This window comes from Protopterus annectens, chromosome 2.part0, assembly GCF_019279795.1.
Source record: "Protopterus annectens isolate FY-2018-M chromosome 2.part0, PAN1.0, whole genome shotgun sequence".
Lineage (NCBI taxonomy): Eukaryota > Metazoa > Chordata > Ceratodontiformes > Protopteridae > Protopterus > Protopterus annectens.
The window spans coordinates 1,055,021,746-1,055,034,753 of NC_056728.1; positions in this window are offsets into that span (position 1 = coordinate 1,055,021,746).

The window sequence follows — 13,008 nt, forward strand, 5'->3', positions numbered from 1 at the left end:
TTGAACTTCAAGAATGATTTGGTGGTATGTAAATATATGATAAAGTCATTCAATTTATATAATAGGCCATCCTATATAAGAAGAAAATCATCAACAAATCTCTTGTAGAAGACCACATTATTATAAAAACAATTGTTTGAGTCAAATAAAACAGCATCAATTTCCCAAGAGCTCATGTTGTGTATTGATCCAAACCAGACTCATTTCAGCTATAGACTGGGAGTTATAACAGAATATAAATAATGCAGATCAGTAGAACAGAGGCTGAGAAAACACGTATAAAGCAAAGTTTACAGTTAATAATACAAAGTACCATCAATGTAAGATTAACAGTAAGAATATGAAAGTCCATAAATTCCACATATGGTACATCTGTGACTTTTACCAGCACTTCATGTGAAATAACTTCCCATGAGTTCATCTGCTTGGTAGTCTCACAGTTTATCAGCTAAAGAAGCCAAGATATGCTGTTTACATTGATGTGTACAACAGCAACACATTGTGGTGTCCACTGCTGTATGTTGCAGATGATGCAGGATATGGCTTGAAATAGTCACTGGCAATTCCCATCAACCACCAGACTATGATCAATATGGTATACAGCATTGCACATTTGCAGATATGAAACATTTTATAACATATGTTTGGACTCCTGAAGGCATGCTTCCAGTGCACTGATATGTCTGGTGGTACATGTAAGACTTACAGTCAGTTATTCTTTGTCAGAGCCATGTTACACAGTATGGTGCTACAAAGGCAACTTGGGAACATTGCAGCAATGTCTGACAGATATGTTCCAGCAGTGAAGGAGGTGTGGGGTGTTGAGTTATCAATGAAACCTGCTGCAGGGGTACCTCAAACCGGGAAAATGCAGGCACAGTACATATTGACAATAATGAAGAGGCATCATCTGGTCAACAACTATGAGGCATGACAAAGAGAATACAGAATAAAACAGATGCATGCCTTAATGCACACAAGCTAAGCATTACAGTGTGCTGGTTGGATATACTGTGCATTAGACATTGTCCTATCAACACAAGTCAGAGGAATGGACAGGGTACAGTTATTGTGATGTGCATAAGTGGGGTATAGCACAGTAACAGGTGATAGCCATGCTGCCTTAGGGGTAAGGATCAAGAAAAGTGGACATAGTAGTCAGTCAGGCAGGTAGACATTAGGGAAGTCAGAGATGAAATTCTCCAATGTCTGGGTGTAGCATCCATTTCATGGAAGTTGGCCAGGTGTACAGTGGATCTCTGCAGTGTCATGGCTATATGTGTCCTGCACAAGGGATGGCATATCATTTTGTGAGTATTTACAGGAATGCTAATGTGACTTCTCATGTGGGGAGACAACAGATTAACAAAGTCTGGAACCCTAAGGATCTTCAGGGCTAAGTGTTGCATTCATATGATCAAGAGCGGATAGACACTGTGTGTAACTGCAGGAACCAGAGTGACTGGCTAGGTGGCATCCCAGTTATGAAGCCAGATGACCATCTGCTACTGCAATGATATTGGCCATACCTAGGTGAAGAGGCTGCCATGGCTATGGGTGACAATAATGCAGTCTGTGGAGCATTTGTGCCATTTGACTAGGCCAGGCTTAGCCAGTGTTTGCCATCTGCCTAAGCCTGGCCTGTAATCAGGCCAGGCCAGGATTAGACATTGTTTACCATCTGCCTAAACCTGGCCTGTGACCATTCACTATATACCTAGACACTTGAACAGCCACAGTAGGCATTTGAAATTATTCTCACAGATGCATCAGCAGATGCCAGTTGGCCCACCACTGCCCTCATCAGGTGAGTTTGCCCCAGATCTTTAAATGCCATGTCATTTTCCATACAGTGTAGGACATGTCACTATCCCTGTAACAGTTAGATCTCTTCACACATGCCAGGGAGCACATTCACTATATCTGCCATGGAGTGTAAAGTGATTGCCTGAATTTGGGACAATGAATACAAATCCACTGACAGTGGTACCCAGGTCAAGAAATAACCTAGAGTCATGGCAGCAATGACCATATAAATATCTTCCTTTTGATAGGTGCCCACACACTGTAGGCAGGATTGCTGATTGATGCCACCTTTATGCAACAAGTAAGGTACTCACATGGACAGGACATCCAATGATAAATTATGGTGATGTCAAGAGGTTTGGCCTGTCCCTCATTGTCACCTCATATGCCAGAGATGGAGAACCGGATCATGGTCAAATGAAGCCCTATGCAGGGTAACAGATCCCTCCCTACATTTTTATAGCACAAATACTGATAGCCATTTGCTGAACAAAACAGTACATTTTCTCAATGAAAACAGACTTATCATGAACAGCAGTAAACTTCTCTTCCCTTGAAACTCACATTCATTGAAACTGCATTGAAACCCACATTCAAAGAAAATGCATCTGGGCAGCAATAGATTAAGTTTACCTTTGGGCTCTTTAAAAACCATGGGTCCCCTTTCACACAGTTTTAGGACCATGCCTTCCTGATTGTATTTAATTATATTTCTTGTATAATACAGCACCATTTGTTAGAGTATGCTTTAAATTTGCAGTTTTGAACATTTTTCCAGTAAGAAATAAAACAAGATGTATGAACCAACTATGATAAAACTAGCCAGTTCAGAACATTTCAACTATAAAAGGCCACACAAGCTTCTTTCATTACAATCTACCAATGTTAGTCAATATGGAAAATCTCTGCAGAAGTAAAAGTTGTCTGAATCATTCCAAATTAAAGAGCACTGTAACGAAGAGGTTGCTGCTGACAAAAAAAAAATATTTCAGCGTTTCATCTACAAATTCAATGCTTGCTGCCCTTGAAGAATAAATGATCTATGTTACATTAAAAAATGATGTGCTGGAAATATTACCATAGTGAATGTCATACAAACTGGCAAAGGGTTCTGATTTACTAGGCATCTCATCCAAAGGAGGATACACTCAGAAGTTTCAGTACCCCCATCCCCCCTTATGCTGCACAATAGTGTCAGCAATCAATCTACCTGTGGTGGGAAGAGAACCCACAGCCTTCTACAACAAAAGCAAACATGCTACCTGTTGCACTACTGACACTGAACAATGCAGCTTTGAAACTCTATGGCTGTCATTGACAGACTTTAATCATAGGGTCATAGGAGATTACTAGGCTAATGGTTTAAAAACCCTTACAAGCCTAGTCAATATAATCCTATTTTACCCAATATATGGACCCTAGGGCAAAAGGATGGCATGGATTTTTGCCTATGCCTTGAGAGCAAAAGGATGTCATGGATTTGTACCTATGCTTTGAGTATCTTACAGACTGCCCTTGTCCATAAGGGAGATAGGCACTACCCCGGGTGTGATTCTGAGATTCCCCATCCATTGATCCAAATTGCATTTCAAAACTGCCAGGGAAGGGCTCTGCTTAATGTGAACAGAAAGCCTGTTCCAAAGAAACTCAGTGATTAACAAAAACAAACAAACAAAATAGATAAATAAATAAATAAATTAATTAATTCATTCATAAAAGAAGATATAGCATTTGGTGTGGATGTTTAAGGCACTTACCTACTAATAAATATTAAGGTTAATGGTTTGACTCTGAGCAGTCACTTAACTATAGAGTGGCCCTAACATGGGCATTACACACACATATATATGCACACACATATCTCCATCTGCTGTAAAGGAAAGAGTAACTGTGCATTCATCAGAATGGATCTGTGCTCTGCATACCTATTACAACAGAACCTGTTGCTCTATATCTTCCCAACAGACATTGCCAGCTTTTACTTAAAGCTCCTGTAGGTTTCTACAGATGATATTAGGACATTGTCCTAATGCTGAAGTTTCTTACAACAGTCACAAGGTCCTAATGCTTCCTGTATTTATGGAAGGAAGTTATCCCATGAGGTCTTAATGATTGGGCTTTTTTTTTACCTACCGACATTTTGTTTTTATAATGAAACTGGCTCCTCCAGCCAACAAAGGTCCCAGATCAGCTAGTGTTGGATATGACTCTGGAGAGATGTGGGCATGTTGTCTGGTGTTAGCATTGCTGATAGTGTAATTGAGTCATCACACTGTGCCATGTGCATGGCACCATCATCAGCAATCACAGGTGACCTACTGACTCCAAGCACATGCCTACCCACAATCTTGAGCCTTCCAGCAGTGGAACCTATAAAGGCCGAATTACTGATAACATACCTGTGGCCAGCGTGGAACTTATGCCTCTTTCTCTCACCCTGTGGCACACAGACTGGTTCAGGCAGCTTAATGTGAATAGCATATGGGCACATGCATACATTGTAATGAAGACTGACACAGTTCCAGCCCTGATGTACCTGGAAAACAGATAGTCATGTGTATTCTGCTGAGTAAAATGTTCCAGCATGGAGGTTGTTACAAATGGAAATGAATATTCTGTTACCAGTCTGGTGTATGTCCTAGAAACACTGAGGCAGTTTTCACCAGCCCAGTTCTGACATCCAAGCTTCTGCCAGCTTTGGTGGTCCTCTCAGTTGACACACACAGGATTACTTCTGAAAGCTTCTTTGCTGATGGTCTGCTTCCTATAGTAGACCTGTCCATAGTGATATCTTATTTCTTGATCTTGGTCTGCAGTATCAAATTGGTGACACTGTGCAACACCTGGACTATTATAAGTGTTCACAGTAATAATGTCCTGCATCACATCCTGCCACACCTGGTCATGGAAAGCATTGTCTTTTCTATCTTTTTTTAAAGATATGCATGTCATATGTGTTTGTAGGTCTGCAATAACACCTCTGTCTCTTGGGATGTGAAGTTTTCACACTGTTGCCTTTCTGTTGAGTCCATGACAAGGTAAGTACACTTTTGGTTTACACATGTGGGTTAGTGTATTTGTGTGTTGTGTGTTTTTGTGTGTGTGTGTGTGTGTGTGTGTGTGTGTGTGTGTGTGTGTGTGTGTGTGTGTGTGTGGCTATGCATGATGCTCCTTGGCAGAGCCCTATGTCCCAGCACAATCCCCCTGCCTCCATCTGATGGCTGCATACATTTCTGCTATTGTGTTATGACAATTCCCACCCTCTGCTATTCTTGCAACAGTACTGGCAAATTACCATTGCCCACCAACTTGCAGTTCTTTGCTGGTAGCCACTGGTGCTATCACATCCGTCCCTCTCACTCCCTTGTCTGCACATTGTCACACCCTGATCGATGTACATGTAGCATTGCTTCCACTGTAACATGTCTTGAAGTCTGTCTGCACAGGTCAAAAAAGAGTCTCCTAAGCTGGACAGTAACCTGTTATACCCTTGTGCTCTGTTGTCTGTCAAGATGAATGTATGCCTCTATCTAGAAAATAACCTGCTATGCTCATGTGCTGTGTTTTCTGTAAGGATGAGTCCCTCATGCCTGCAGAATAACATTTCATGTACTTGTACTCTGGTACCTGTCAATATGTATAGTACAACCATTTCTGTCTTGTAAAACTGAAATCCTATGCATCATATGCATGTATATAAATGTGCTCTATTTTTCTCTTTCTGATTTCAGTCTTTCTTTCTTTCAACAGGAAAAACTGTGATGCAGAATGGTGAGTAATGCTCCTTATTTATTTTATTTATCTGTTTCACATTTGTTTACTGGGAGAGTCTGACTGGGCCAGAAAGCATACATTTTCAGTGGAGGCCTGGGGAGAAATGCTCCACAATTACAATATTTTAAAAATCAAGAACAGACATTTTAAATTACAAAGAATCATGTTATACTACAAAATATCAAATACAGATATTTTAAATCACAAAGTATCGTGTTGCACTACAAATCATAAGAGTGAAAAATGCAATGAGAATAAAGCATCGAACATATGTTTTATAGTAAAGTGCAATGAAAAACAACACGAGTTGTAGAAAATACGTGAAGAAAAATTCATTAGTCATATTATTTGTTACATAGATTAATATGTGATAATTGAGACCTAAGACAATAATAAGATATTTTAAAGTGATTAAAGAGATTATATGATTAGAGACTGTGAGAGGAAATTGAGAGAAGCAGAAAATAAGAAGGGTGTAGCTTTGGTGAGGAGGGATAAAAGAGAAAGAGCTAGAGAAATGGTCTATAGAGATGAAGTGGATAATGTAAGTTAGTGGGAAAAACAAAAGCAAGGAGTGGAGTAGGAGACTGGAGAGGATTGTGAAGTGTGATCTAGACTGAAAGTGGTGAGTGAATTATAGTAAGTTCACCTGGGATTGGCACAGGAGCAGGTCCAAGATTTTCAGAAGTATTCTTTTAGGGAGCTTTTAAAAGTGGGTAGGTTAGAAATAGTTCTGGTGGTTAGAGGCAAGGAATTCCATTTTTTCTACCAAGTATGAGTATAGGCTTTGTCCAGGGGATTTATTCCATTTATTTATGGTGAGAAGTTGTTTGTCATCTGACATAAAAATTCTTTTAGGGAAATATGCTGATTAAAGGGGTAATAGTTGGGCAGGCTAATTGTTTGTGTATGAGTTTATGTATTGTTATATGTTGAACGTAGCAGAGGTGGAGAGGGAGTTCCAGTCAGCTAAGGGTATGTAGAACTTTAAAGTCATGGGTAAAGGAGGATGAATTAGTAGCAAACTTGACAATTATATTGTGGCAGTTTTCAAGTTTGTTTTTTATGGGCATTGTAAATTGGTTAGAATTGGTACTCCATAGAGTAGGGAGGGCAAAAGGTACATTTTGGCTAGAGTAATTTTTGTGGGTGTGCTCAGAAGATGCTTGTTTCTGTAAAGCATGCCTAGTTTTGATAGGTTTTCTTGATACTGCTTTGGATGTGGAGGTCAAATTTAAGATTATTATCTATTATGACTACTAATAGTTTGGTATGGTGGACTAATTCAACTTTCGTGACATTTGCCGAGAAGATTTTGAAAGATGCTTAGTTAGGAGTGTGAGTTTTTTGTGGTAAAGAAGATGAGTTTGCTTTTTTGGGGGGAGTTAAGTAGGAGTCATGCTCTTGTAAGCCAGGTTTTAATGGAGATGACAGCTTGTTGAGTGATTTCTTGGAGGCGAGTTAAAGTGTTTGAAGAGCACATTCTCGTAAAGTCATCTGCATATCGAATCAACGTGCCTTCACAAGAAGATGAATGTAGGTTATTGATAAAAATATCGTACAGTAGAGGGCCAAAGATGGATTCTTGTGGGACTCCTGTGGAAGTTGAAAGGTCTGTTGAGATGGATCCTTGCTGTTTTTACAGCTTATTACATGTTGGCAAGATAGCTAGAGAACCATTGAATAGATGAGGATGATAGACCAAGGGTGGAAAGTTGATTGAGGAGTTTACTGTGAGAGACCATGTCAAAGGCTTTTGAAATGTCTACAAATACTGCATAAACAACTTTATTAGGGTTGTGAGCTTTATTGACCATGCCTGTAAATGATAGTAATGCAATGGAGGTGCTGTTGTCTGGCTGAAATCCATGTTAGGTATTGGTGATCAGCTTATTTTGTAAGAGATAGTGGACATATGGATTTTAGGAAGTGGAGACAGGATGGCTATGGAATGGAAATGTGCAATGCCCGTGGAATTACCTCATTTATGTATGGGGATAATATGCACCATTTTCCACAAGTTAGAGACACAGGATTCTGCTATCGATCTGTTATTAAGAATATTAATTAGGTATGCTAATTGCATCTGCAGCTATTTTTAGGTATTCCAAGGAAGGTTGTCATCTGAGGAAGGACACGGTTTTAGTTTATCTAAAAGCTTTTTTATGAAAGATATAGAAACTGGTTGAAAGGTGAAGTGGGTGGAGTTGTCTGTATGTTCATTGGGGAAGTTGCTGTTATGTGAGTTTTGTGAAGGAAATGTGCTAGATTTTAAGGTAGGGGACGTTAGCTGCATGGAAGAGAAGTGTTTAGGTGAGTTTGAGGTTAAGATGGCTATGCATTTTATGAAGTATGTATTAAAATGGGTAGCTGTTTGAAAAGGGGGAATGTCTGGGCGTGGGCTAGGATCCCTTTTGTACCTGGGATGAGAGAGGATATGGAAGACCAGAATTTTTTAGAGTTGGTTTTATGACTATCCTGCAAGCAAGTATAATATGACTCCTTACCTGTCATTAACTTGTTTCTTGACTTGGTTTCATAGCTGTCTGAATCTTAGCATATTTTTGTCATTTTTATTCTTTTTGTTCTTTTGCCAGTCAATTCATAGTTCGTCGCTGTCCTTCATAAGAAGTTTGCATTGGTTGCTGAACCATGCGGTATGTTTGTTTTTAATTCTTTTTCTATGCTGTAGGTCTAAGGTGTTAAAAATATTTAGAAATGCTGCACTGAAGTATTCAACTGCATCATTTAAGGGGAGTCTTTTTAGGATGGACCAATTAACTGCTTTCAGAGCTTCAGTGAAAGACTCCTTGGAGAAACTGGAGAGATTCCGGGTAGATTTGAACTTATGTTCCTTTGTTAGTTGTGTAATACTCCTGTGGGTATAAACTAGCAATTAGTCATTTAGTGTATCAAGGAGTGTACCTGAAGAAGTAAAATTAGATGAGTTGGTAACCTGGATCCAGTCCAGGATAGTTTGTTGGGCAACCTTTTTGCCATATCTTGTTGATGTATTAATAAGCTGAGTGAATCCAAAGATTTTCATGCTGTTGACTGCGGAATTTGTGGATAAAGACTGCAAGTCAATGTTTACATCACCCAGGAGGACAATTTAATTAGTGATTGTATCTGCTATCCAGGATAGTATGTTTTCAAGTAATGGAATCTTCTCTCTGGGAGGATATATAGCACAGTAATGCATATACTCTTGGCTCTATTAAGATTTAGGAATGAGATGAGGATTTCTGCTTTTCCAAAATTTGGGATTGTGCCTGTATAGGGAGTTAATGTGAGCATATCTGGGAAGATTATATCTATTGCACATGCTTTTTTATGTGTTTTTTTGGGTCTAATAATATAGCTCTGGTGGTATCTTGCTTTCTAATTTCTCTAAGGCTTTTGGGTTTCTGATAACATGAAGGGACTGGACCTCATTCTTAAGTCTAAGTATAATTAAAGTTCATGAAATAAGTATTGTTTCAGTCTTTGACGTCAGCCAAAAGTGCCATTCATAGCACTTGCAATGTGCCCAGAATTGACTCCTTCTGCAACTCATATGGAGTTATGTGTATTGCTACCATGTATAAATCTAACTGTAAATTCTTTTTTAAAAGACCCATTGCTCTGAATACTAGTGGAACTGTCTGGGTATCCTTCTTCCACATTGCCCTCATTTCTGCCTACAAATCCTGTTATTTTATAACTTTCTGTGTCACTGTACATTAGATACTATAATCAGAGGGTGTAGCAATTTCACTAAACAATGCTGCTTTTGTCTTCTTTTCATGGAGTACTATATCTGTTTTATCACGTTTATTTTTGAACTGCCGGTAATTGGTAATCCCATGTGATATAAACTTCATCATTCTCTATAATGCTTTGTGGCTCATGTTTCCAATGCTTGTCAGTTACTACAATATTGTAATGTTTGTGCAATCCCCATTGCAACAGTCTTTCCACATTATTATGCCTTTCAGTATACAGTCTTTCTGCCATCAATATATCATAACCAGCAGCAAGATGTGTGACTGTTTCCAATTCTGTTTTAGAAAACCTACATTTGTGTGTTTCTTCCACATGTTCAATGGACTTCGTAAACCAGCATGTGCACAGTCCAATATCCTGGGCCACTAATATTAACTTTTCATCTTTTGGTTTAAATTCACCTGTCCTTAACCATTCCTGTGTCAGATCCTGACTGACTTGAGGTTGTTGCAGGAGTTTGCTGTACTTGCAACTATATTTATGCCTTCTCATCCGATCCTTCTCTTTTTATTTTTGCTTTTGTTTTTTGGCACATTCAGTTGCTGCCTAATTTTTGTTTGCTTCTGGTTTGGTTTCCATTCCCACTTGACAACAATATGCCTCTGCTAAACTAAACAGAAAAGTCCTCTTAGATTTGTTCTCTTCCTGTTTCAAAACTCTCACTATGTTTGGATCTGATAGGGTCAGCAGATATGTGTGTAATCCTATGATTACAGATCTATACATTTAATCAGTTTTGAGGAGGTCCGTCCCTCTTTCAGAATGAGGGATATCTGATCTTCGTATACACTGAGGTTTACATATCATGTGATAAGTGTGAAGCATTTTACTTGTTTCCTATCCAACTGATCTAGTACATTTTCTGGACAGTCAATCACCCCAAAACTGTAAGTTAGAACAGGAAGAGCTAATTGGTTTATAGGATGGACTTTGTTGCTAGATGTCAGGGCTGTTTTCAATATTAATTTAGTCTAAAATATTCTTTACTGGGTTTTGTTCGCATTTATTCATGTTTTATTGTTGATCCTTCATCAATTCCCAAATATTTATAAATTCCATCCTGCTCGAGTTACTTTATATCATAGCCCTGCCTCAGACTGATATTTTATTTGTGCTGCAGGTTTCTTACTTTAAATGTTGCTTTTGCACATTTATCAAGACTAAATTACATTCTTTTGAGCCCCTCCTATTGTGCTTTCCACTCCTCATCAGATGCACTACACAGTTTTAAATAATCCACAAAAAGAAGATGAGAAGTCTGAACACGTTGTTGTTGTCTGGCAGCCAGATTGTACCCATAACCTAATATGTTAAGTACAGAGCTTAACGGGTTAAGGACAAGACAAGAAAAAAACAGTGATGACAAAGAATCACCCTGGAATATCCCCTATGGATTTTTATCCATGGGATAATAATTTGTCCTTTGCCAATATGTCATGGCCACTGTAATATAATTGATCAATGTAGGCCATATCTTATACATCTGTAATTAATTCTTACAAGAATTTTCATTCTAACTACCATAAGAGCACAGTAATGCAAACTACTTAAGAGTAACCAGGAAGTTCAAAGCTGAGTATGAACTTAAAATAGCCACTTTCTTTAACTATATTTGGAAGTTATGAAGTACCACTCAACAATGTTCTGAGATAGTCCACAATTAAATTCTACACTCTGGCCAAAAGGGAGTAGATAGTATGCTAGCTATTAAAATTTAGTGCTAATTTTACTCCAGCCACATTTATAGCTGTTCCACACATTCCACAATCCCAGCCACCCTCTTTAATTAGTATGGAACAAGTTCTCTCAGCCCTCCGAAAAGCTATAAACTCCTAATGCAGTGGGCCTGATAATATACCAGAACACCTGATTATCAGTGTCAAATATTGTCAATCTGAACCCCTACTTAGTCTCTTTAATCTAAGCATCTCTACTGGTTACATTCCTTAAGCCCAGAAAACAGGCATTGTAATGCCACGACACAAGGGTGATCTAACTATGGACCCTGGTAACTATAGATCCATTAGTCTCACTAGCAGCATATGTAAAGCTATGGAGCATATTATCTCAGACCTCATTAAGCTAGACATTGAACATTTCTTAACCCTGGACCCTCATCAATTTGGCTTTGTAAAAGTAAGGTACTGCCTCTTCAACCTCATTGCTTTTTTTCTGAAAAAGTGACCAAAGCAATTCATAGCAATTATGTTGTACATACAGCATATCTGGACCTGACCAAAGCCTTTGACACTACTTCCCATGCAGGCATTATTGACAGACTTGCAAATCTGAATGTAAATACTTACATTGTGCAGTGGCTATTTAACTGGTTGTCTGAAAGAACGTATATGGTTAGATTCACAGGTGTCACTTCTGAAAGCAAAAAAAAAATACTAGTGGTGTACCACACGGCTCTGCGTTGGACCCTTTCCTGTTTGGCATCTATTTCACAGACCATCAGGTCAACATTCCTGGACTATGGTTATTTAAGTTTGTAGATGGTTGTAAATTGAGTGTTAGCACTCAGTCCTCCATTGACGCATAATTACTCCAGCATGTGCTAGACCATGGTAATAACTGGTGTAACATCAATGGTCTTAAACTAATTGTGAAAAAAAAATGTAGCATACTTCATTTTGGTAAAATATTTTCACATACCAAATAAGTAACATGCCTCTTCAATCAGACACTGTCATAAGGGATATAGGCACTCTTGTTGATAGCTTTTTATCAGTTGACCACCATGTTTGCATAGTAGTTTGGAAACCCTTCGGTCTGGATCATATAATTTCCAAAGGCATCTCCATCAGTGTCATTGCTGAATATAATGCACCTTTTTACATATATTTGTCTTAACATATCACTCGTCTTGAGAGACATTGGAGATTCCTAACTTAGAAGATCAATAGACTCAAAAATCTAAGTTATCAGGATTGACTGGCAGCCCTCTCTCTGTACTCAGTCTCTTACAGGCTTCCCATAGGAGATCTATGTCTAACCTTTCAAGACATGAAAGATCCAACCCTCCTTGACCTCCTATTTCTTCACAAAACAATAGGTATCTCAAATACCCAGCTAAAGAAACTAAACCTTCATCTGCAGATAAATATGTTATATTGATGTGACTGATTCATATCCCAACATATTCCTCACCAGTGGAACAAACTTTCACGACATGTCAGGCAGTGTAGCAGCCTTTCCACCTTTAAGGTCAACCTAGATAATTTGATGGGCATACTCAATTTCTCCCCTGGTCTGACTTGTTTTGCTGTCCTTGAAGCTGAGGGGAACTGTTGAATAGTGGGTTTTGGTTAGGCTTGTAATTATCTGCAGATCGAAGGCCTAGTACCCACCCATGAATATAGTTTCCATTAGATTACTATTAGCAATTAACTGGGAGGTTTTTGCTGCAGTTTAGGTGATGATAGTGTTACTTATGTGTGTATAAGATGGGTTGCTACTCTTGTGTCTGTTTGTTGTCTGCCATTTCTGATGTTCACTGATGCTTATGCATATACTCCTCCGGATCACTACCTGCCTATTGTTTTGTGTTAAGTGGTACTGTGTTATATTCCTGAGTATTGTAATATATTATGCTATGGGGTGCTTCATTGTCTTCTGTGGTACGGTTGTGTGCTGCATTTAGAGATGCTGTGTTATGCT